General features: G+C 43.5%; 1 long non-coding RNA gene across 1 annotated transcript; it reads right to left on the reverse strand.

Moving 5' to 3' along the window:
- Positions 1-4,411: 4,411 nt before the first annotated feature.
- LOC144365299 (uncharacterized) lies at positions 4,412-20,579 on the reverse strand. Its single transcript, XR_013423609.1, has 4 exons — positions 20,358-20,579; positions 17,391-17,538; positions 14,465-14,580; positions 4,412-4,484 (listed from the first exon to the last, which is right to left on the reverse strand). It is a non-coding gene; the product is annotated as an uncharacterized LOC144365299 (long non-coding RNA).
- Between the last annotated feature and the right edge of the window lie 5,916 nt (positions 20,580-26,495).

The raw sequence follows: 26,495 nt of genomic DNA on the forward strand, positions 1-26,495 counted from the left end.
TAAAAAAAAAAAAAAAAAAAAAAGGGCTGACCAGCCAAGCAAACCACACCTTCTTGGTGAACATGAATTTTTCAAGGTTCTAGAACTGAGGTTCTATTTGGAGTTTGAGAAAATCAGGGTTGATCTTTCTTTTTTCTCCCTGATCCTAGCAGGAAGCTTTCTGTGATCTGTGTGGGGATCTAGTAAAACTCTCATTGTGCATAGGTTCATGCTGGAATGCAGAGAGGTCGAGGGACTTCCACAGGAGCCCCCATCTGGACATCCCCAGCCCAGAGCTCTCATTTCTACGCTGACCAAGAGACAATAAACATGATAACTCACATTTATTAACAACTTACACAGACCCAAAGGTTGTGCTAAATGCTCTAGGTGTATTTGGATATATCCCTCTGAGTTGGAGATCCTATCTATTTTACAGTTGTGACATACAAGCTGCTAAGGTGCTCAAGGACACACAGCAAGTTAGAGGAGGGTTAAGAACTCTAACTTATGTTCATTCGTCACCAACATTTGGCTCTGAACCCCCAGACTGTCAAGCAGCTGTGAGGTTCCACCTGGCGCTGGAGAGACATGGTGTCCTGGGAGTGACTGGGTTATAGAGGCCCTGGTAAGTATACCAGGAAACTGCGTCATCTGTGGGAAGAGCAGAAGAGGCTGGCAGACAGAGTGGCATGAGTGGAAATGAAAGGTATCACTTCTAGGCTGAGAGTTTGAAAGGAGGGATGCCTTTACCCAGTCTGATCTCCCGTCTGTGGTGGCACGGTATAACCACAGATGGGGCGGGGGGCTGGCAACAGGAAACTCTGATGTTGGATTGTATTCTGTATCAGAAAAATTTTTCAATTGTTAGGTCACAAAAATGTTGAGGTTCTTTGCTCCCTTAACATTTGTAGGGTGAAAAACAGGAATAGAGGCATGCAGGTCTAGGGTGATTTGAATTCTCATTTGGCTCCGTCAGTGTGATTTGATAACTCCTACAAAGCAGGAGAATCATGTTATGATCAGTGACAGTTTCCTGGGAGAGAAGGCTCTTCCTACACCTGGCCTCTGAGTCAAAGAGTTCAGAAGATGTAATTGCATCTGAGGTATCCCTGCAGAAATTCCAGATGCCACTGGAATTTTCCTGAGGCCCTGGCTCAGCCTGGCCTCTGGCCTCTCCCATGAGCTGATGATGGCCCTGGGCCTGCAGATCAACACCTGGGCCGAGCAGCGGCTGTGTTAACCACGTGACCCTCACATGTCTGTTTCTATCCAGGCCAAGCACACAGCAGGGACAGGAACATCCTTTCTTCAGAAATAATTTCAGTATTATTGGAGAAATGTTTCTCTCCAAGGAACTTAGAGAAAAGAAGGGAAGCAGAAGGCCAGAGGAAATTCTGAATTTACTGTCTTTACCCAAAAGTGTTTGAGGAAAAAAATGATCATGAATTGGCAAGACTAAATTTTTCATCTGGGGAGGTAGGGGTGGGGGTGCAGAGAGATCATTAAGCTTAGCTATGGAGAAGTAAAGGCATCCTTGCGCACGTGGATGTACTTTGTACTTTTATACTTTATGAATGTAGTGACTAGTTAATGCTGGGGGAAAGTCCTGGGCTCCTCTAGGCTTCCAGGAAACCATGACAAAGTCCCATTAAGATAGGATCTGCCCAGTGATGCAATTTTGTGCTGAGAAGGTGGCTACCGTACAAGCAGGACATTCATTCGTTCATCCGACCGGTATTTATTGAGCACATATACAGGCATCAGGCTTTTTAGAGTGCTAAGAAGCTCTGTGCCTAAAAGGATGACTGTTTTACTAAGTGAAAATCCTCATGAACCTTAGCCACACCATTGAAAGACTTCACTGAGATCAGCCACTGTGCAAGAGAAATGCAAATCACTGAAAAGGTGTAGGTTTGGGGATATGGTCACCTGGTACCAAGTCTCAGCTGGATTTGTAACTGGGTGAGTTATGAATGCTCTTTAGTTTCTCATTTGTAAAACAAAATTACAGATTGAGTAACCCAATCCAAAACTCCCAAACCTGAAATGTTCCAAAATCTGAAACATTTCTTTCTCCAGTGTTAGGGAATGAACCTAGGACCTCAACATGCTAGGCAAGCACCTTGCCACTAAGCTATACCCACAGCCCCCCTTTTTTCAGTAGGCCCCCAATCATCTATTTATTAATCTATCTATTTATTTATATTTTTTCTAATTAGTTACACATGACAGTAGAATGCATTTTGACAAATTGTACACAAATGAAGCACAACTTCTCCTTCCTCTGGCTGTGCATGGTGCAGAGTCAGTTCAGTAGTGTAATCACACATGTATGTAGAGTAATAATGTCTCATTCTACCGTCCTTCCCATCTGCACAGCCCCACCCTTCCCCTTACATCCCACCACCCCCTCTGGGCCAACCGTAGATCAGCATCCATTTATCAAAGAAAACATTCGGCTTTTGTTTTTTTTTTGGGATTGGCTTATTTCGCTTAGCATGATATTCTCTAGTTCTATCCATTTACCTGCAAATGCCATAATTTCATTCTTCTTTAAGACTGAGTAATATTCCATTGTGTATATGTATCACATTTTCTTTATCCATTCATCTGTGGAAGGGCATCTAGTTTGGTTCCATAGTTTAGCTATTTTGAATTGAACTGCTGTAAACATTGATGTCGCCATGTCACTATAGAATGCTGATCTTAAGTTCTTTGGGTGTATGCCAAGGAATTGGATACCTGGGTCAAATGATGGTTTTGTTCCAAGTTTTCTGAGGAATCTCCACACTGCTTTCCATAATGGTTACACCAGTTTGCAGTCCTACTGGCAATGTCTGAGTGTGCATTTTTCCCTATATCCTTACTAACACTTTTATTGCTTGTATTCTTGATAACTGCCATTCTGATTGGGGTGAGATAAAATCTTACAGTAGTTCTTATTTGCATTTCTCTAATTGCTAAAGATGGTGAACATTTTTCATGTTTGTTGATCAATTTTATTTCTTCTTCTGTGAAATATCCATTAGCTCCTTAGCCCGTTTGTTGATTAGATTATTTAGGTTTTTTTTTGGTGTTAAGTTTTTTGAATTATTTATATATCCTAGAGATTAGTGCTCTACCACACAGCCCTTTTTATCTTATTTTGAGGCTAGGTATTAGGCTGGTCTTGAACTTGTGATTCTCCTACCTCAGCTTCCTAAGTTACTAGGATCATAGGCCTGTGCTACCATACATAGCTAAAATTGGAAACATTTTGACTATATGACACCATAAGTAGAAAACTCCACACCACAAAATTTTGTTTAATGTGTACAATTATTAAAAATATTTTTAAAAATTACCTTTGGCAGGGCGGGGCTGGGGTTTTGGCTCAGTGGTAGAGTGCTCGCCTAGCATGTGAGAGGTGCTGGGTTTGATTCTCAGCATGACTTACAAATAAATAAATAAATTAAAGGTATTATGTCCAACTACAACTAAAAAAAAAATTAAAAAATTACCTTTGGACTACATGCAGAAGGTGTATAAGAAGCAAACGAACTTCCTTGTTTCGAGTTGAGGGTCATCTCTAAGATATCTCCTTATGTATATGCAAATATTCCCCCCCCCCCGCAAAAAAATCCAAAATTTAAACCACTTCTGATCCCAAACATTTAGGATAAGGATGACTCGTAATAATAACACCCACTTTGTTGCAGGCTTATTGTGAAGATTAAATGAGTTCATTTATTTAAGATTCAGAATATATTTGATCAGAGTCTATACAGTTATGAGCAACTCAGTAAATTTAATTTAATTATAATAATTGATAGAAACTAAGAATTTCAGTGATTTAAGGAAAGAAAGATTCTGCAAGAACAGAATAGGATAGGATGCCAGGGCTGGGTACTTGGTCAGTGAGTCCTTAGCCTGGGCTTAGGGAGAATGAGCCGAGGACAGGAGAGTCTTAGGAAAAAAGGCTTTGTGCCCTTGGCCTGTCTTTCTGGTCACTGAGAAGCCCATACTGCACCATGGCATTTGCCCAACACTTCTCATTGGGCTTACTGTGGCCATCTTCCCAGGGAGCAGGCTCTTCCCCATCCAGGGACTAGCTCCCCTCCTTTCTTCCACCTCCAGCCCTCTTTGTGCTCACATCCAGATTCATCCAGAGCAAAATGCTAACCTGTCCACTTTTGTGCCACCGTGGAAGTGAAAAGCAGCAGAATAATTCATAATGCCCCAATTTTTCTCTGTGCCTTTGAAGAAAATCATCGTTTTATTCCTTTGAGTTTCACATTGTTATTTCCTCATTATTCCCTGTTTGGAGCAGTGAATGAACAGAACGGCACAGCAGAGAAAATACACCAAACAAATTGCAAAGTTCCTGGCCATTGAGGAACCTTGAAATCTAGCAGCGTGGGTGGCGCAAATAATTCAATACAGAATGGGGCAAGGTGATTAGTGGCTTTTACTGATGAAATCTTCTATCGCACAGGTAGGGTTTCAGGAGGAGCAACCTACAACTGAAGCAAGAAAATACCCATTGGTGTAGGTTTTAAATGAAGGGAGAAAATAGAGGGAAAGTTACAAAATGAAGATTTTAGAATACAGAAGGTAGAGGATTGAAAGTTTTCTGGATTTGGGTAGAAGGATTTAAAGAAAAAAAAATAAGATAAATCCTAGGACAATGTAGCAGTAGAAATTTTGGTTTTCAGTAAAACAAATATGATCTTTGTGTCAATTCAGAAATATTGTATGTTCGGGGAACAGGTAGGGCAACCCAGCCAGAAAAAGCTAGCCCAGAAAGCAGCTCTAGGCCTGGGAAGTATATGTAGCATCAAAGATGACGAAACTCTACCCTTGACTAGAGCTGCTTCCATCCCAAGGGGAGAGGCCAGAAGGTGGGATCAGTCAAGGCCCTGGGGTGACAGAAGTTAAAAAGGGCCCCGGGGCTTGGGGATGAGCTGCGTATTAACACACCCCTGCCTCGGTGGGTCTTCATCGTTTGAATGCCTATTGCTCTGCTTTCTCAGACCAATGTCAGCGGGAAACTGGAAACAAGACTTCATTACAAGTGGCTGCCTCACTAGCAGCGACCTTTCCTGTGATGGCATCTGCACCTTAGAGTCTTTTTCTGGAACCACCTCTTCTCACTCTCTGAGGGTGGTGTGAGTGAGGCAGACCAGCCCTGAAACAGCCGAGAAACCATCAACAGAGACATTTTTTACCAGTTAGGCCTTAGGGGATTCAGGGAATATGGTAGGCCTCTAGAGTTGGAAGAAAGGAAGATGGAGGATGGCTTCTTCTGTGTGTGACACATCTCTTCCATTTGAACATCCAGCATGTGAGATTCAGGAAGGGCGACAATAGGGAAAGGGCAGAGAACAGGTGCCAGGTTCTTTAATTCTTCTTCCAGTGCCTTCTGACTTTCAAGCTTCTTCTTAAGTATAATTGCAGTGCAGTGGATCAAAATGTGTCCCCAAGGGCAAACCCAACAGGATGTCTATCACTAAGCTATTGTCTCGATATTCTATCACACTTTCTCCAAACTCAAGAATTTAAAACATCGGCCACATGTTAGTTTCTACGAATGTAAGGGTCTGAGCTCCAGCCAGACCTGGTTTTGGCCGAGTTTCACTTCTTTTCTTGGTGCAGGAGGCCTGACTGCTTTTTCTTCTCAGGAGGATGGCAGAAGTGCAGTCACCGCCCTTTGCTTGTTTGACATCTCCCGGCATTCCCAGTAAGTCACAGGCCTGGGCCCAGCAAACATCCACTGACTTAGAGGCTCAGCTGGCTCCACACCGTCAGGAAACCTTCCTTTGCCTGATCATCTGGTGCTGTCAGGTCTGCCGAGTCTGTTCCATCATCCATAAGTTCAAGGGGAAAGTTCAGAGCCAGGATCTCATAAGGTTTTACCCTAGGCCCACAGTTCAGAGGTTAGAGATTCCTTGCCCAGAGCTCCTGGGGCTGGAAATGGCCTTTCTACCCTTGGGCTACTCAAAAGCCATTAACTAACAAGTTGAGGAGTTTTTCAATCTTATTGATTGATTGAGTATAAATTAACAAAATTATGATCGTGTATGTTTGTAGGATACAATGTGACGATATGATATGACAATATGAAACGATTAAGTTAAGTGAATTAGCCAGCTAATTGACATGCCCATAGCCTGGAATACTTATCCTTTGTGTGTGTGTGTGTGTGTAAAAACATTGGAAATTTATTCTCTTAGCAATTTTGAAATATACAATGCATTGTTTTTAACTATAGCCACCATGCTGTGCAGTGGATCTCAAGAAAGTTATTTCTTCTATCTAGTTGAAACTTTGTCCCATGTGACCAACAACTCCTCCTCCTCCTCCTCCTCTTCCTCCCCTGCCTCCCTGTCTACACCATGCCTCCCCCACCATATTGCTCCCTGCCTTTATCAGCAGGATTGCTGCAGGTTTCCCAACAAGTGAAATTGTTGCAGAAGTTTTTCCAATGCTCTAAGGATGGCTCCATTTTATGTCATTGGGTCAACTTCATATTGCAAAATCAGGCATTACTTTCAGCATAATGAGACTTTATTTGCAATTTATTTATTTTGCAAATAAAGTGAGACTTTATTTGCAATTTTTCTTTGTGAAAGTTGTATTCAGTGGTTCCTGGAGAAAACCAACACAGTGACTGCAAAAAGGAAGCAGATGACTTGGAAAAGGATTGGGGGTGGGGTAGAAATACAGGGGATCAAACAAAACAAAACAAAACAAAACAAAACAAAACAAAACAAAACAAAACAAAACAAAAAAAAAAAACAGGGCATGCTGGATTCAAGTACAGCAAACACACAACTTGCCCTGTACTTGTATATGTTTTGAATAGTACAGATAGCTTGCTTTCTCAGACTAATGGTTAGACTTGCTTTCTCAGACTAATGGTTAGACTTAATCCCTTAAGTTCAGAAGTGTTTCATCTGACAAGGGATCTGGAGGTTTAAGGAAATATTGAGCGTATTATTTAAAACTTAATTTACCCGATGTTTTCTGATTTTTTGGGGTACCCTGAAATTTATTTGTTGAAGATTGACAATAGAGATGCAAATTGCATCAAGCAAAAGTAAAACCTTTTGGTCTTTAGTTTTTTCTTCGGATGAGATCTGCACCTTTCAGTGTTCTCCTTTGACCTCAATATTGTTATGTGGTGGGGAGGGTGCCGGGAGGGTCTGAGACTCATTTACTAAAGTTGCACCATTCCTAAGAGCTAAAATATCATAGTGTCTCCATCATTTCCTTCCATTGTTTGCATTTTCCACTCTGATGTTCTATGTTTTTTGTTTCTTCTTTTGAAAGTCAGCTGGTAAAATAAAGGAAAGACATCAAAATGGTGATTTTAAGATTTTGCAGTCTCAAAGACTAGGAGAGAGGTTGCCAGCACTTTGAATCTGATCCTGAAGAATAGGTGTGTAATGGCCCCAGGCTCCTGTGGCCAGACCCTCTGGTGACTGAGCTGTCTCACCATTACAGAGAACTGGTCTGCATTGTCAGGGGATGGCCAAAATTCAGAGAGAGGGGAAAAAGGAAGGTCTGTTTAGTGTAATCTAAATACCAGCACAAAGCTGCAGGTGTCTGCCCAGAAGAACACAAATACCATTTCTCTCAGGCACAGGAAGCCTCCCTTAGACTTGTTTAAAGAATGGAGACCAGGCAGACACCTTAACAATGGTGATAAATTACATCTCAAAGGGAGCAGAGTGCTAGTAACCCCCCCTTTCCCTTCCCTCCTCGAATCCTTTCATTTTTCTGTTTAAATTACTCGAAGGAACTATCCTTACATACAAACTGACCTGCCTTGACATCAATAATAAGACATATTTATCTGAAAAAATTTCAATTCAATCAGATTTTAGGGTACAGGCAAAGCTTTTCTTTCTTTGTTTTCTTCTTCTTCCTCTTAATATTTTTTTTCCATTACTAGGGATTAAACCCAGGGTCTCATGCATGCTAAGCAAGTGCTCGTCCACTAAGCTACACCTGCAACCCTTTTAACATTTAATTTAAAGACAGGAGTCTCACTAAGTTGCTCAGGCCAGCTTTGAATTTGCAATCTTCCTGCCTCAGCCTCCTGAGCTCCTGGGATGTGACAGGCCATCGTGCCAGTCATCCCATAAATTTGGGGGCGTAGATCTTTCTCCACAACTTCCCTCCTCATTTTCCACATTGCACATTCTACATCCCCCCTCTGCCTTCATCCCCGTCCATGCCATGCTGACGTTCTGGGTCTGTGCATGTGGGTGGGGTTAAGCTTTTGTATTGATGATATTGGTGGCCTTATCACTTTAATTATACTTTCTAGGGTTCCTTAAGAGACAGTGAACTTGAGCAAAGGAGAATGGAAGCGTTGATCTTGTCCTCCTACCTACCCAAGGAAGGGGAAAGAAAAACAAGAGGAAATGAGGTCTTTTGGAACTCCAAAATGGGGATTTGAGAACAATGCATCCTTCTGGAAACTGTGGAGTGTTAAGGGAAGTTGTCCTCTGTGACAGGAAGAGTGAGTGAGGCAATGTGTGGGAGGGGGAGGGGGGGACCTCTGGCCAAGGCTCTAATGGCAGCTGCAGGGGGGCAGCATCCTGGGAAACAAGAGCAGACTCCACCTGGTGACACTAGATACAAACTGGAGGAAGACACAGAAGCCTACTGGAGTGAACATGTGTCCATCAAAAGAGGCCAAAGTGTTGACAATAACTTGATTTAAATGTTAAGAATCTGGATTTGATTTCCCCTCTTTTCGTTTCTCCTCAGGAGAACTAGTAGAGCTCACTGGTTAAGATCATGGCGTCTGGTTTGTACCCTTGTGCTCTCGATCTGTGCACCCTTAATCAAGGCACGGAACCTTCTCTGCCTTGATTATCTTTCTGTACAGCATGGACAATCATCAGAGCTACTTTGTAAACACTTGTCATTAAGAATAAAATTGTGATTTTTTTTTTTTTTTACTCTTTGGGAATAAAACACATCTTTCAGAATACACTAGTGTGATATGATTCAAAACTATTTCTTGATTCAAGATTCTCTATCTGTCTATCCAGTGAGTATTTATTTCTAATACCTGCCATGTGTGGGGCATGGGACTCCACACGTGGCTTTCTGATCAGAGGAGAGGAAATCTGCAAGCTCCCCTTACTACTGAAACCAGCATTCCCTATCGTCTGAGTGCCAGGTGTTGGGTGTCCAGGGAGAAGCCACAGTTATCGCAGAGTTTCAGGCAGAATGCAAAACTTCCCTTTCGTATGTGGCCAACATTTTTAGTAGTTATATGTCATATAAAACATGCACCATGGGCTGGGGATGTGGCTCAGGTGGTAGCACGCTCGCCTGGCATGCGTGCAGCCCGGGTTCGATCCTCAGCACCACATACCAACAAAGATGTTGTGTCCGCCGAGAACTAAAAAATAAGTATTAAAAATTCTCTCTCTCTCTCTCTCTCTCTCTCTCTCTCTCTCTCTCTCTCTCCTCTCTCACTCTCTTAAAAAACAAACAAACAAAAAAAAACCCAAAAAACGTGCACCATGCTACCATATATAAAGTATGCACCATGCTACCATGACACATAAAACATGCATTTGTGGGTTAATAAACACTTGATATTTTAAAATTCATTTTGAAAATCTGTTTTTAAAAAGCATGGTAAAAATACACATACATGATCTAGAATTTACCATCTTCAACATTTTTAAGTGTATGGCTCCATGATAGTAAATAAACTCCACTATGGTGTGTATCACTACCATCCATTCCAGAGCTCTTTCTGCCATCCCAAACCCAAGCTCTACACCCAATGAACAATTCTTCATTGCTCCTCCCTCCCCTCAACCCCTGATAACCACCATTTGCTTTCTGTCTCTGGGAATTTGACCACTGTAGATTAAAAAAAAAAATTGTAATTGTGATTTAATTAATTAATTATAATTTTAGTTGTAGTTAAAATATGTAATTTTCATATAAATGGAATTATGTAGTATTTGTCCTTCTGTGTGTGTGGCTGCTTCACTTAGCATGGCATCTTCAAGGTTGGTGCATCTTGTACTTTGTATCATGATTCCATTTCTTTTGAAGGCTGAATATCATCAGTAGTATTCCTACTGAATGTCCATATTTTGTGCATTCATTCCTCCCTCACTGGACACTGGGGTTGTTTCTACCTTTGGTTATTGTGAATAATGTTGCTGTGAACCTATGTATATCAACAAGTAATATTTTGATAATAATATAATCTTATCAAAAAGTGAAGGAAAAATAATTGCTTAATGGTAAAATACAGATAACAAAATTTCTTTTTTTTTTTTTTTTTGTGGTGCTGGGGATCAAACCCAGGGTCTCATGCATGCTAGGCAAACACCCTCCCACTTCGTACACCCCCAGCCTCTTCAGCTTTATAAAGAGGACCCGTTTACTGCTGAAACAAGCATTCCCTATCGTCTGAGTGCCAGGTGTTGGGTGTCCAGGGAGAACCCACATTTATCGCAGAGTTTCAGTCACCTGGGGAAGCAGATATTAAACAGGTGAGCACACCAATTAGCATATGTAATTATTCATTGCAATCAGAGCTGCCAAGGTAAAGAGGAGGATGTGTTGGAAGCATTGGTTGGGGGACGTTGCTCTGGCAGGGTGGTCAGTGAGGAGCTTTCTGATTAGGTGACATTTGTGCTGAGGCTTTTGGATGAGAAGAAACCAGGCCAGTGAAGAGTGGGAGGAAAGACCCTTCCAAGTAAGGACACAACCCAGGCGAGCTCTGGATAAAACTCCCGGACTATTTTTCTAAAGCCCACTTTGCAGATCCGTTCTGAATGTGCTTCTCATCGCAAAGCGTGGCTTGACTTCCTCCATTCCAGCAGCTCAGAGCTTTGGTTTATGAATCAAGCATGAAATTGCCTGCTATGGAAATGATTTGTGACTTTGCAAGTGCAGCATCTTAGGATGGATAGAAGCATGAATATCCTTCTTCCCCAGGTGCACTGACCCACCCCTATTTTAGGCTCTGGGCCCCTAAGGAGTCCATAACCAGGATTCTTGCTGGTGCATCCCATGTGGGAGGCAGCGATAAGCAGAGCAAAGCTCTCAGGACCTTTCAGAAGGAAGGTGTTCTTTCAATATGAAGCGTGACTCATAGAGAGCCCTTCCTGAGTGAAAAGTGCTCTGAAAACTTATAAGTTTCTTCCTTTCCCTTTTATGCTTTTTTTTTTTCTTTGACTGGAGTAGAATACATCACCAGTCAGGAAACTTTGTTGTGAGTGGATTGTTAAGAAATCCTGGGTATCTAGGTGGCCAACTAAATAGCAGACCAAAACAGTGGCACTGGGGAATATGAAATGACATTTGGGATCTTGAAAGTCCTACTTCAGGCACCAGTCACAGGCATCTCAAGTCCACATGAGCCTCCTGGATCCTTATTTGTTATGGTTTGCATCTGGCTATGCCTCTGAAAGGCTCCTGTGTTGAAGTCTTGGTCCCCAGTGCCGTAATGTTCAGAGGTGGGGCTCCTGGGAAGCGATTGGATGATGAGGGCTCTGACCTCATCAGTGGACTAACCATTGATTGGTTCACGGTTGAATGGACCATTGGGAGGTGGTGGAAACTGTAGGAAGTGGAGTGGACCAAGTTGGAGGAAGTAGGTCACTGGGGGCTGCCTTGAAAGTGGGTAGGTCTCTCTCTCTCTCTCTCTCTCTCTCTCTCTCTCTCTCTCTCTCTCTCTCTCTCTCTCACTCACTCACTCTGTCTCCGCCCCAGCTTCCATGAGAGGAGCGGTTTGGCTCCCCAACATGCTTCTCACCATGATGTTCTGCCTCTTTCTCCACAAGCTCACAGTGACATGGTCACATGACTATAGACTGACACCTCTGAAAACATAAACCAGGATAAATCTTTCCTCTTTTAAGTTGTTCTTCTCAGATATGTTGCTGCAGCGATGAGAATCTAACACACACACACTATTGTTCATGTACAGCTTGGCAGCGCAGACCTCTGCACTAACGCCATCTTCTCCAACCCACTTTATGCTGAGATAGGAGCTCAGCAAGTGTGAGTGGAGGTGGGAGCAGGTCTTTTATGATGTGCAAGGCCTCATGCTCTCACAACGCCTGTCTCTACTAGGTCCATGAGACAAGGTCACGGTCACCGCAGGTCTAAACGGCTCTTTGTTGTTGTTGTTGAAATGTAATGTTCCCCACACTAATTTTCAGTGGTATGACTCTTTAGGCTATAGAAACATTTATACTTATGATTTATGATTATATTCATCTCAGCCAAGGAATTTGCTTCTGTTTTAGTCATTCAGTTTTCTTTTTGAATTATGCCAGTTCAGGGCCTACTTTGCCCCTTGATGTGAGGCTGGCCTGTTTGGCTTGTTTGCTTGTGAGCATAATTTTACATATGTTCTATGTAGTCTTTTTCAAGAGTTTTTTTTTTCTTTTTACCTCAACCTATAATAAAAATACACTTTACTTTATCTGAAGTAACAAAATTTCACAATCCAATATTTATTCTAACTACAAAATATATAGTCTGACATCTATCTATCTATCTATCTATCTATCTATCTATCTATCTATCTGTCTGTCTATCTATCTATCTATCTATCTAGTTTTCTGTCTTAGGAATATTATCCTTAATTATGATTTATTTCATTTTTTAAAAATCTGAGTCAAAATCTATTAAAGTGGGTTGAGATCTTCAGTTTGAAAACTGGTGTCCAGTCAGGCTGTGGAGACTCCTGTGACCCCTTCCTGTTCAGTGAGGGCAGGTTCCTTCAGGAAGGTATGGGGTGTTTTCTCTGAGGATTCAGTACATGGCAGGTGTTTCAATGGGAAATCATTCAATTAGGTCATAGAACCTCTTGAGTTTTGAACTTCCTGGCATTCCTAGGTTGGCTTGAATCATAGGGGGGTAAAATTGTTTAGATAGGCACTGTGTGTAAATTAAAGAGTTCTGGAGAATTTGACTTCCCCTAGTCAAATTATCACCAGTTTGAATCCCCCTCCCTTCTCTCTCTCTCTCTCTCTCTCTCTCTCTCTCTCTCTCTCTCTCTCTCTCTCTCTTCTGTTGATTTTTCTATTCGGGTGGTCATAAACAACTTTCGGGAGGCAATTTGAATCCTGGTTACCTCTCCATCCACAAAATGAGGAAATGTCTCTCATCAAATTGTAAAGATTAAATAAAAGAATGAAGGATAAACCTTAGAATGTTTAGTAATATACTTGCTCAATGTTGACCATTACTGATATTGTCATTTTTGCTTTCAAATCTGTCAGCTGCTGAAAATCCACAGTATTCTCCGTCTTTACATTCTGGTATTTCAGCCTGTGATGTTAAGAGAAGGTGTTCCAGAAAAGGTTGTTGTGATCTATTCAGGCTGCTATAAGAAAGTACCACACACTACATACCTATGACCAACAGAAATTTACTCTCAAAGTTCTGGAGCCTGGGTAGTCCAAGATTAAGGTGGAATTTGTGTCCGGTGAGGACTTGCTCTTTGGTTCATAGATAGAGTCTTTTCATGTGTCTTCACGTGGTAGAAGGGGCTACCTAGCTCTCTGTGGTCTTTTTAATAAGGTACTTATCCCATTCAGAATGACTCTGCTTTTATGATTTAATCACCACCCCAAAGGCCTGCACTTCCTGATACCATCATCTTGAGGGTTAGGATCTCAACATATGAACTTTGAGGGGACATAGACTTTCAGAATAAACCTAGGTAGGAGAAAATATTTCTAGGAGTTTGGGGAATGTATTGTGTGTGTGTGTGTGTGTGTATGTGTGTGTGTGTGTGTGTGTGTGTGTGTGTGTGTGTCCCCGTGTTTGGGACTTGGCTAATGATCAATTAGCCAAGTCCCAAACACGGGCCTGTTCTCAGACACAGAACCCATTGGTTAAAGGCCAAGTCCTAACAAGGAAGGATTCTGTGACACTGAGGTTAGTGTGTGCACTAGAGATGTCCCCAGTTCTTTCTTCAAGGAACCTGTGGTCATGCAGTTGAATAACTAACCTCTTAAGAATAGCTTGTTCTAAAGCTGTTGGTTAAAAGTTTGAATTCATGTGGATTCCTGGAGACCCAAAGCACCATTATCATGTTGCAATTAGTGAAAGGCTTTTATAGGGCAAGTAATAAATAGAGTCATGGACCATCTGATGGTGGGTATCTTTGGTCCACAGATCAACTGGTGGTCATCCCCAAATGCCTGAATATATAACCAGTAAGAACATACTTAGTTTGACAGAATCTTCCTATTGGTTTCTTAACCTGTGGAATGAGTTATTATAGCAGGAAAAGTCAAGTGGAAGCCCCTGGAAACTGCCTTTCCTTATCAGGGTAGTAAAGCAAAAGCAGTATGGTATCTGGAACAAATGAGAGAGGTCCTTGGTACACTAAATGACTTATATAATAAGTGAAGGAAGAGCTTAGTTGGTAGTCTAGTCCTTCCAAAACCAGATGAATCATGGAGAAGACAATGGACTATGGAAAGCTTACCCAAGCAATGGCTCCCATCACAGCTGCTTTATCAGAAGTGCCATCTTTACTGAGAAGGTCATCACAGCCTTTAGGTATGGGGCATGCAGATATTGATCTGGTGAGTGCTTTGTTTTCTATCAGGAACGAGGAACAAAAGCAGTTATCATTCATCTAGGACAGACAATAGTGCATAGTGATGATCTGCTCATAGAGATATGTCAGTTCTTCTGCACTCTGTCCTAAGATATTCTGAAAGGACCTAGATTGCCCTGACATTCTGCAGAACATTGATCCATTAGGTCAAATACTCTGGGTGCCTCAGTAAGAAAAAATGCTTCAGAAAATGGGACATAAACTCATCAAAGACTCAGAGTCCTGCTACATTGTTGAAGGCTATAAGTATTCTGTCATCTGGGGCATGCCAGGGTGGTCCCTCCAAAATAAGGAACCCCATGTTCTTAGTAAAGTGCAAAGTAAGAAACAAGTAGATACTTGGCACTGATGACTATACATACATAGAGAAGCACCGCAATTTTCAAAACTCTTTGATTTTGGAAGTGATATATTCTGCACTTGAGAATATTTCTCTCACTCATTTTTCGAGGGGAATGGAAGGCTGCTAGTTTTGAATTGGCTCCAGAGTAAAACAAGTCCTTGTAATACAAGCGTCCTTGCTGTTTAAACTACGTGATCCTGCAGATACAATGGTCCTAGAGTGGCTCAAAAAGTCTCAAAGGAGAGTTCCAGCACAGACTCTGGGGTTTTGGAGCCAGGTCATGACATTTATATCAGAGTGCTACACACACCATTTGAAAAACATCCCTTGCCCTACTACTGAGTAGTGGTAGAGACAGAACATCCAAAGATGGATGGACTATAAATTGCCCACATGCCAAACTGTCTTTCATGAGCTGAGTATTATAAGCCCCAACAAGATAAAAGTCAGGAAGGCCCAGAGATACTGCATTTTAAGATTGAAGCGATACAACCTGGATTGGACTTGAGCTGCTCCGGAGGCGAAATATAGGCTACATAAACAGGTGGCCCGGCCTTCCATGCAACCTGCTATTTTGCACCAATGTCTTTCCCTCATCACACACCTATTGCCACATAGGGGATTATCTTGTGATCAGAGAGGGAAGAGAAAAACTGAGCTTGGCTCACACCTGAATTAGCTAGCTATATTGATGCAAGATGGAAATCTCCTGTTGCGACACTCCTGCTTCTCTTGTGACCTTGAAAAACATCACTGAATGGAAGGGACCCTTCCGTGGATATAACTTCATACCACAGTTTCCTCTGACTGCCCGCTTTGTAGAGGAAGAGAAGTGAGTCAAGGTGGGAACAGACATGGGCTCTGGGAAGCAACCAAAAAGGGGCATAGAAGGAGTGGGGACAAAAAATTCTGGGAAGCAGTATGTGGATGGACCTATGGGAGAGGTCCTGAAGGATGACCATCTTTGGGTTGTGTGTAAATGCACCCCATGAGCCATTGTAGCAAAAGTATAACCAACCAGATTGGAGAAACTGGCCAGTGGATGTGAGCCCCTATTCTTGGATTCCCAGCAAAGGACTCATGGGTGGAGCAGCCATGAGGGCAGATATGGAGATGAAGAACAAGCCCAGGGGCATGGGCTTCCTCTCTCCCAGGCTGACTCTGCTGCTGCTAATCGTCAGATCTGTCAGTTCAACAAGCTGAACTCCTTGAGCAGATCAGCATGGCTCTTGTGGCAAACCTATCCCTTCCTGGTTAGAGAAAAGATTCCTACTCACCGAGACTGACCCATATTCTGTGTAATTACTTGTCTTTCCTGCTCACAGAACCTTGGCCTTCACACTATCCAAGGACTTAGGGCATCAGATTCGGTGACATGGGGTCACACTTAACATCTCTTTAGACTAAACCCTCACTTTATGGCAAAGGCCATGCAGCAGTGGGCACATGTCCTCAGGATTCACTGGTTTTACCCTGCTCCATATCATTCAGACATTGTCTGCCTGAGAATGGTAAAAGAGTTCTCTAAAGAAGCATTCAACTCACTGGCTTGAAGGGAGTCTAATGTGCATGAGAAAATACTTCAGGATTCAGAAGACTTTTTAAACTCATGCTATTACATGGCTGAATCTCTAAGAGGTAGAGAACCTGACTCATCAAGCAAGATGTGTTGACACATGCCTTTAATATCAGCTAGTTGGGAGCCCGAAGCAGGAGGATAGCAAATTAGAGGCCAGTCTCAGCAACTTAGCAAGACCTTGTCTCAAAATTAAAAAGATCTGGGAATGTAGCTCAGTGCTTATCTAGCATGTGCAAGGCATGGGGTTCGATCCCCAATACTGCAAACAAACAAACAAAAACCTGGCTCCAGGAAGTAGAGGTAACTTTGCTCATTGTCTCTATCATCATAGTTGACTGAAGAAATTTATCTTTTATTCACATGATTTTTAGATATCTTGGTTCTAGAGGTGGCTGCTTCTACCAAAGAATACTGTTGGGATCTGTTAGTCAGATGTTTGTCGCTGTAACAAAATACCTGAGATTATATATTCATCAAGAGAAAAGGTTTTATCTTGGCTCACAGTTTTGGAGGGTCCAGTCCATCACTGGTTGACTCATTTCTTTTGGCCTTTGATGAGGCAACACTTCAGGGCAGGACCCATGGCAGAGACAAAACTGCTCACTTCATGGCCAACAGGGAAAAGAGAAAGAGAAGGAGCTGGGGTCCCGTGATCACCTTCAAGGATTTTCTCCCAAGGACCTAAGGGCCTTGCACTGGACCCCACTTCTTAAAGGCTCTATCACTTCCCAACAGCACCACCCTGGGGACCAAGCCCCTAACAGTTGGGCCTTAGGGAACATTCAAGAACCTCACCCTGGCAGAATCCCAGTAAATGAAACATTGTGGCTGCCCCTCTATCATGTAGGTTTCCTTATGCCGACATTTACCAGGAGGAACAAGCGGTCCTGGTCATCAGGAGGGTGTTGCCTCTGCTGCTTCACACTGGACAGGCAGGCCATGTTGGACATTTTCGTGAGCTTCTGAGATGGCTCTTGGTGTCCTCTGGCTCAGTTTCAGTTGCAGTTGGGACAGTGCCTGACAAGAGAATGCTAAAATGGTTCAGATCCTGCATATGGTAATCTAGAACCGGTGGTGGCTAGGATTTGACTGTTTTCCCAAAGTTCAGGAGATGAAAACTCAACCCCCCCCATTCGTATGTTAATGGTATTTAGAGTATTTAGAGGCTTTAGAGGCGGGGCTTTGGGAAGATAATTAGGATTAGATGAGGTCATGAGGGTGGGGCCCCCATGATGGTATTAGTGGCTTTATCAGAAGTGAAAAAAAAATCCAGATCAGCACTCTGTCTCTGTCCCAACTTGGTCCCCTTTGCCATGTAATAATGCAGCAAGAAGACCCTGACAAGATGCCACCAGTACCATATTCTTAGACTTCCCAGCCTCTAGCTAAATTAAGTTCCATTCTTTATAAATTATCTGGCCTCAGGTATTTTATTATAGCAAGAGAAAATGGACCAATATGGTTATAGTACAGAACCATGATGATTATCAGTGATGGCCTTGGAAGCAGCTACAGCAGTGGGGGCTAAAGTTTGTCCTGTTGGCAATTCTCTTGTGAGTTCCCTTAGGAATCGCAACACTGGATCCTGGGGAAGCCATGTATGTATGGAGTGAACTCAAATACGTGAGCAAGTGGAAATGAACAGCTCAAGGGGTGATCTGTAGTAGGTGCTGCTCACATCTCCATTGCTGGGCTGAGTGTCCCAACTGCTTGTATTCAGCAGCTGAACAGCGATCCACTTTCTTCTTCCCAAGTGCATCTCATTCCGCTGATGGAAACAGCTTGGCCCAGAAAATTCATACTGTCCCTCTGGGGTTAGAAAGCCCACAGGCTTCAGCTTGACTGGTATGGAGATGTAATAAGTCTTCTTACATCAGGTGGTGGTCGAGGGGGCAGGGGGGAGAGGGGGACACATCTCTGCAGTGCTGTTTGTGTTTCTGGGCTGTCCCCACTCCTGTCATGGATCAGGCCAAGGCTTGAATTTCCTGAGACAGCAGCCTGGCTCAGCTCTTTCCTCTTTGGTCCTTTCTGTAAAGCATTCTGTCTATACGCTCTGTGTACCTGACTTTCCAACTGAGGCTCTAGTCTCCCTTCTCCTTTGTGATCTGGCCAGGGGAGAAAGCATTCATTTAAATTATTTCATGAACAAAAATACACACCTTGGTGAAATGAACCACCAGATGGCAAAATTATCAGAATAACTTTATTATTCTGATAATTTACTATTATTATTTTTTATTTAAAAATTATCCGAATCATCCCTACAGAACAGAATTTACTCAGGGGTACCTCTTATTTTTACATTTTCTTATGGATGCATAATGTGTGCACAGAAAAGTTCATCAAAACGTACAGTTGGTTGAGTTTTCACAGGAACACTGAAGGAGGGGAAGGTAAAGGGTTCACGTGGCACATGCTCTTTTTCAACTTGCCCCAGAAATAACCACAGCACATGCACTGCCACCTCAGAGGCTAGAGCTTGTCACATGATCCACCTACGAAAGGAGGGGAGAGCTGGACATGGGCGAGACTAGAACTTCCTACAGCAATAAACACAAATTTGGCCAAACAATTTATTTCCCCACTGAACTGGCCTGTTTGTGTCAATTTCTCTACTTTCCTTGTTTGGGTGACCAGCTTATACCATCTCAACCTGATATACAGGTGAAGAGAGACTTTACATTCTATGTATCTATTCCAAAGATAAATTCTGAAAGACTTGATCTGATTTAGGCTAAATTCAGTATTGCGTTAACTGATAGTAAAGTCACCTTAATTATAGTTTGATGTTCAATTTTGGAACAAAACGGTCACTAATAAACTTTCTAGTGGGAATATCTTTGCAATTTTTAACAGATTGCATTGAAATTTTGCTCATAGATAGAAGCTATAAGGACATATGATTACACCAAGAGAGGTGTACAATTTAGAAAACCACTGATGATCTGAGGGAAAATGTAAAAATAATTACAGATCCTTTGATATTGATGTGCGCTCTTGTAATGACTGCCATTACTGGCTTTGGGGCCACATTCCATAATGAGTCCTTTTTTGGGACTTATGGGTTGCACAGAAGTGCCAGTGATACTGGGTTTCTATTAATGAGCCTACAGTTCTAGGCTGTAACAATGGCAATCCTGTATTATTCTGTGAACAAAATTCTGCTGAATTCACAGACAGGTGACATTGTGTGGGCACTAATGTATATGGAGCACTCTGTTGTAATAAGGCTGCCATTATCTTTAGCACAATGATGCTGAATGTGCTCTGGACTTATTGGGGAGGTGCCGGGAGCTAAGGCTGGACTTAACTCTTTGGGGTCTGATTTAAGCAGCTTCATACAACATTATCAGTGATTTCCAACCTTGAAAATTCCCATCCTCATCTTTTGTTTTACTTTCTTTTTCACTGTGTTCTCTCTGCCTTTCCTGCTCTCTTTGAGTATGTTTATAAAGACTCCTTTTTGCATCCACATTCTACTTTATGTGGAAATGCACATTTTATCCATTTATCTGAAGGATTTTTTGATTTATCTTGTCATTCATATAGCATCCTGTCCCCTGGCTCCCCATCCTAGCACCTGCCTACAAGGACTCTATGCAGCCAGTAGCATTTCTCTCCAATAATGCCTTCTCTGAGCAAAAGGGGCTGCCTGGGGCTGAACAGGGATATTAAGCATCATTAATGACTGCACTTGGTTTTAGTATGCTAGTCTAACAGAGGTCCATGCAGGGCAGGAGAAAAATCCTGATTCTTCTTTTCCCAGATAGGGACACCAGCACCCAAGTGTCTATATGTGAACGTGTCGGGTTATGACCATGCACAGAAGGGCTGACCTGGACACAAGCAGGATCCTCTGAGCTATTTCCCTCTTCTTCATCTGCCTACGGATGATCCACTTCTGGGATTCTCTGGGGGAGGGCAGCTGCCCTAGGTCCATTTGGTCTTTGCCTCATTCTTGGTTTTCTCCCGTGCCTTTGGCAATCATCTGTGGCCTGCAGCCCAGCAATGGCAAGGACAGAACCAGGGAGGAGAGGCCACTGCATCCCTGGGCAGCTATTTCTGTCGACTGAAAAGGCCATTTAAGCAAAACACTTAATTACCTTTCCTCCTCTATGCAGCCCCTGGGAAGGTACAAACCCGTCAGATAATGAGCTTAGAGAGAGAGCAGCTTGGGAGGGCAGGGATTTTCATCTGTCTGAGGAGTGACCTCACCTGATCCCATCAGGAAATGGGGAGCAGAGAGAAAAGCATGGGGGTGAAGTAAACAGGCTCCTCCATAGCAGAGCTTCATTATTTTTCCTGGCACATTTTCCAGATTCCCAGAGCATTAGAGGGCTTCTAGATTACAGGGAGAGCACCAGGCCTGCCCGTGATTAGACAGTCTTCCAAGACGGAGACCACTTTCCACAGCATGGTGGTGCGTGAGGAACTCTCAACCCAGCCTCTCCCCTCCCTGGCCACGGCCAGGTAGAAGTCTTGGGCAACTCAACCTCTGGCATTCCGACTTATGATGGAGCAAAATGAGGACCCTGAACTGGAGGACCCCTAAGCTACCCTTAAATTCTGTAATACTAGAAAAACTGTTTGGGGTGTGGGAGTTGGGTATCGTTGAAGCAGGGGGCTGAAGCTGGGGTAGGTGGGTGGTGTGGCCCTGCATTCCACTCCCCTGTGTTTCTAAGGGGTGTGGGCAGGATAGAAGTTCTCCTGGGCTTGCTAGAAGCAGCAACTGGGGTCCTGCCCTCAGAGGTGCAGCTTGTCCAGTAAGAGCTACAAAAAGCAGAGGCTGCAGCATGAGAGAGAGTGCTGGCCTGTGGGGGAGCATGGTGTCCTGGAAGCTCACGTCAGCGGTGGCTAGACGCGGGGTGACAGAGTCCTGCCTCAGTAGTTGAGCTCACTGGGCGTTGTTCTTTGGCTCCAATCCATTTTGACCTCGGTGTGTTTCATGCTTTCTGTTTGCCTTGTTTGTCCTTCTCAGACCTGGCATCTACCCTGTGCTAACCCAGCAGAGGGCTGTGGCATGGAGCTTCTGCCCCCTACAGCAACCAGGTCACCCTTTCCAAAGGGCTCTGCCCTACCACCTCCCACTGGGCCCCACCCCATGACTGGAATGTGATTTCCCGCCCACTTGTGCCTGCTGTCCTGTTCTCCTTGGCTGGCCTCACCTTTGCTGGTCGGATGTTGCCATCTGGCCTCAGCCTGCTGACTCTGTGCTGCCTCCTTGTCCTTTATGGGGGACTGTCCAGGAGGAGGACAGAAAGTCAGATGAGTGGGATTGAAAGCCACCACAGTGAAGCAGGAGTCCAATGAAGGGACTGAAAAAACTCACCCGATTGTACTCATTCCCTGAATGACTGAGGGCTTATCACCAGGAGCTAAAGTCACAGAACCTGCTGCAGACAAAGCCACCTTCCTTTGTGAAGTCCAATGCTGAGGAAAAAGACTGAAATAAATAAGCAAAACGAGTAAAATAAAAATTCAATAAATAAGCAATGGCATTTAAACTAAAGGAACAAAGGTAGTAGAACTGACATATGAGTTAGAAAGCAGGTAGGATGAGTTTGCAGTCTTATCGAGGTCAGAAAAGACCTTGGGGAGAAAGGATATTTGATTGACAGAGGGATGAGATTTGGAGGAATAGGACTCCAGGAGAGGTAACAATAAGAGGTGGAACGGCCCCATGGCCTGACTATGCTTGGAGAGTGTGGGGATGGCAGGGAACCTGGTGTGACTGGAGCCAGGGAGGGGGACAGGGTAGTAGACGGCATCTGAGAAGGAACAGAAGGTGTGGTGCGATCATGGTGTAGGGCTCTGCAGACTTTTGCAAGAGTTGTGCTACGAGTGCGTTGAGGGCCACTCAGGATTTTGACAAGGTTCAATTGACTGCTGAGATGAAGGAACACTAAAAGAGGACCAGGGCACAGATGGGTGCCCCGTTAGGAGGCAGTTGTGGTCACATAGGCGAGACTTGGTCCAGGCTGGCAGTGGTGGAAGGGGGTGAGCAAAGGTCCCACTCTTGTCTTAAAGGTGGAATGACATGATTTGCCCATGATCTAGATGTGGCATAAAGAAAGACTAGAGACAAGTGTTCTTTGGCATTTGGGGCCACAATAACTCCAAGAAAAAAGGTTTGGTTAATAATAAGGAGAAGGGGTCAGAGGAGCAGTTTGGGGTGGAGGTGGTCAAGATCCCAGGGGTGGAGGTCTGTGTGAGATGCCTGCAAGTCATCCAAATGGAGGATTGGAGCCTGGGGTTCACGGGAGGACGGTACTTGAGATAAAAACTTGGGTGTCCTCAGCAAATAAATCGCATTTAAGGTCACAAGGCAAAGTGAGATTACAGATGGAGTGCAGATGGAAGAAGGAGTGACAGAGAGAGAGAGAGAGAGAGAGGGAAAAATAGATATGAAGGACTGAGCTCTGAACTCTCCTGTATGAGGAGGACAGAAAGGTAAAGAAGACCAGAGAAATCTGGGAAAGAACAGTCCAAATGAGATGAAAGGCAATGGGGTGTGGTGGAAGGTAATAGGTATGTCCATGAGGTAGGAGTGTTTATCCACATCAACTAAGAAAAGGACTAAAAATGACAATGAGGCAGAGCAGAGTGGAGGTTACTGTGGAATCTATTTTCTACTCGGAAAACCCATTCAGTAAGGCTTATTGGGGCTTCTCAGCCATAATGGTGGGTTGGTGGCCCAGGACTGGCCAATGCCAGTGGACAGTGTTCTCTTCCCCTTGGCCACATTAATTGGTTCATTGATGGGTTCAGAGCGTGTCTCAGACATGGCCAGTGAGAGCTCTGTCTGGACATTTTGTCCTCGAGCTGCTAGGAAAGACTGGTTGAATTTTTCTGGAGTCACCGTGTATCAGGATTCCAGTCTTGGCTTCTCGCAGACATCCTGCCGGTCCAGCAGATGCACTGTTTAGAAGATGCAGAGCGAGAACCCTGACAGCAGCATTAGAGTCATTTCTGGGTCTGGCTGTCCCTGGAACCAGCTGCTCCCATGAACTTCCACATTTCATTTCCCAGCTAATGAATCCTGTATTTCAAGCTAGTTTGAACCAGGCTTTTATCTCTTGCATCCAAAATGTCCTAACTCATGGAAGATTTCTCTGAACCTGCAGGAGGCTGTTACCCAATAGTGGGCATCCAGCCCTCTGCGTGAAACCTTACTAAGCAACTTCTGGATTCAGGACTATTCTTAGCTGCCTGGAGTTGCCTCGGGAAGGCTGGCCTGGGCACGACCAAACAGGGTCACCTCCCTCCCTCCTCCTGAAGCAGCCTCTGACGCAGGCCTGAAATCTGGGGCAGGTAGGGTTGCAATCAGAGAAGCTGGGTGAAGGCATTGGATTTCACCCATGACCCAAGTGGTGGCCTGCAGGCCACCAGGGCTCAGTACTGGGAGTTCCCCAGAAGATTATAAAAACCAAGTGGGGAACCGTTTGCAGGCTCAGAGGAGGATGGGATCAGCATGTGGGGAATGCAGACCAAGTAATGGGAGACCAGGGCAGGGGAAGCAGTTGCTAAAACAAACTGACTAATTCTGCTGGGTGAGGTTTCTTTGGCCCCAGTGTTATTAAAGGGCCAGTCACCCACAAACTGTAGTGTCTTAAAGACCCTGGGTCATGGCTCCAACTCATGCTGCCTTTTGGCTCTGAAGAACCAGACTGCCACCTCATTTGGGTGTCTCCTTGGTGTGTTAGAAGGGAAAGCCATTCATTTTTACTGTTCTTCAGAGTTTCCGTGCAGATAGATAGGTTGCTCAGCCTGTCTCATCTGTCTTTTATCCCTGGGCAAATAAATGCCTGAGTCAGCCCTGGGAAGAGCTCGGAGCTGCTCATCCTGCTCCTGACAGATAAATCATGCTCCAGTGATCATCCCTGGATACCTACACTACGTAAACCAGTCAAGACCTCAGGGCCTTCAGTGTCTGTGCACCAAAGCTCTTGGTATAAATCCCTCCTGTCTGAAATCCTTACTCCATTGCTTGCTTCTATTTCTGGGTTTCTTTTGTTCTTAAGAGAAGACACACCCTTCATCATCTATGCGAGGTTGCAACTTATTCCATTCATGTCCTTTACTCCCACCATGGAATCAAAACAATACCAGTTCAACACATGAAATGCAACCTCATTAAATAGAGGGCCACACATTTGGAACTTGTAATATTTGACAGAAGCTAAAATGAAAATTTACTCATTGCTCAGATAATTATTACTAGACTAAACACATCTGCAAGAAGGGTAAAATTAAAGCATCGAAGGGGAAAAAAATACTATTTTAAACACCCTCAAGCAATTTAAATGTCACATTTTCACCCAAGCAATCGAAGCCAGGTCCACAATCATTTTTTTTTTTTTTTTTTGTATTCACAGAAACAGGTCTTGGAGAATTTCTGGCAGTCTCTAGTTATTTAGCCTACTTTTTATTTACTGAAATAAAACTTCATAAAAACCCTATCCTTCACCAGTTTGGGTTAGTTTACTATGGTCTTCTCACAGTCAGTCTGACAAGGAATGTTTTACTTTATGACTCTGCCTTTCCATAGGGTACCCACTTGGTGTCACGATTGAATTCTGCTTTCTAAATCATTGAAAATGCTTTCTAAACTCCACATTTCCTAGAGATGGGACACAAAGTGGGAGAGAAAAATCCCTGGAGGCTCAGAAGTAGGTAAGACTTCCTTTCTGAGAAGAGGGGTTTTTGCTCTTGTGGCGCCTGTGCTCTGGGCCTCACATTGTCATGTCTATAAGGTGAGCAGAAAGAAGCCTCTTGTATATAGGTCAAGGAAGGGCTTAGCTGCCTGCCACAGCAGAAGATCCTGCACTGTTTATCCGCTTGCTCACAGAACACTCCAAGGCTGGTTGTTCCAGCTGAGCAAGTCTCCTGCACGGTGTTCTGCAGGAACCTAGGTTCCTCCCTCCCTGTGGCTCTACCAGGTCTAACAAATGGCTTCAACAGGGTCTCAGAAGTCTCTTGTGCCAGCCAGCTGGAAAAAAAAAAAAAAAAAGGTTCATGGTGAATTGCACGTGATTTTATGATCCAGACCTGAGATTGATGTGTCAATTCTGCCAGTTTTCCCCTGGACCGTGGCCTTATCTCCCCGCAAGGGAGCTTGGGAAATACAGTTCAGTCATGTGGCAGTATTGGGGCAAACATGTCATGTCCCTGCCTTCTGTAGCCCCAGTTAAGAGGCTTTTGACTCTGGCAGTGACCTGGTTCTTACTTCAAAAATATTCTGAAATACTCAGTGAGTCTCTCAAGATGGATCAAATTCTGTTTTTGATTTTCTTTATTGGCTACTCAGATTTTCTATTTTTATCTCATTGGTGTCCCAACTAGAATTAAACATCTTAAATCTTGGCCTTCAATAATATCTTAAAAAAAAAAAACAAGCCTAAAAAATTAAAGTCTATAGTGAAAAGATGTCTATTCGTCCCCATTATCTTGTAAACTTGGCACCAAAATATCGTAGTGACCCTATGCAGGCAGGAACAGGATCTCTCTGTCTCTGTCTCTGTTTCTCTAAGTCCTGGATATCACTAATCACCAAGAATCCATCTCACAATTTATAATATTGAACCTCACATAGCCCAACACACCTCTGCTCACTAGAGTCTACTCCTCACCCTTGGAAAGATGTGAAAAACAATCTCAAAACCACCATATTGAAGATGTGAGTTTTCAGTAACTTATTTAATTGTCATGAGCTTATATTTATGCTGAAAATTATTCTCCTTGATTCTTTACCCTGTGAAAATGGAGTTTATAATTCCTGTTGTATGGGGCAATGTGAGAATTACGTTAGTTAGACATTGAAGGATAAATCACCCTCAGCACAAGGCCTGACATCAGCCAAATCACTGACCTGGCCTTCCTCCCTGTCTTTTTTTCTTTCTTGGTGCAGGGAAAGGTAAGCCAGGGATGGGGGGTCTTTGTCAGATGGCTGTGTGCTTGCTGGCGTAATAGGGAAG

This window comes from Ictidomys tridecemlineatus, chromosome 7 (genome assembly GCF_052094955.1).
Source record: "Ictidomys tridecemlineatus isolate mIctTri1 chromosome 7, mIctTri1.hap1, whole genome shotgun sequence".
In the NCBI taxonomy this organism is placed as follows: domain Eukaryota; kingdom Metazoa; phylum Chordata; class Mammalia; order Rodentia; family Sciuridae; genus Ictidomys; species Ictidomys tridecemlineatus.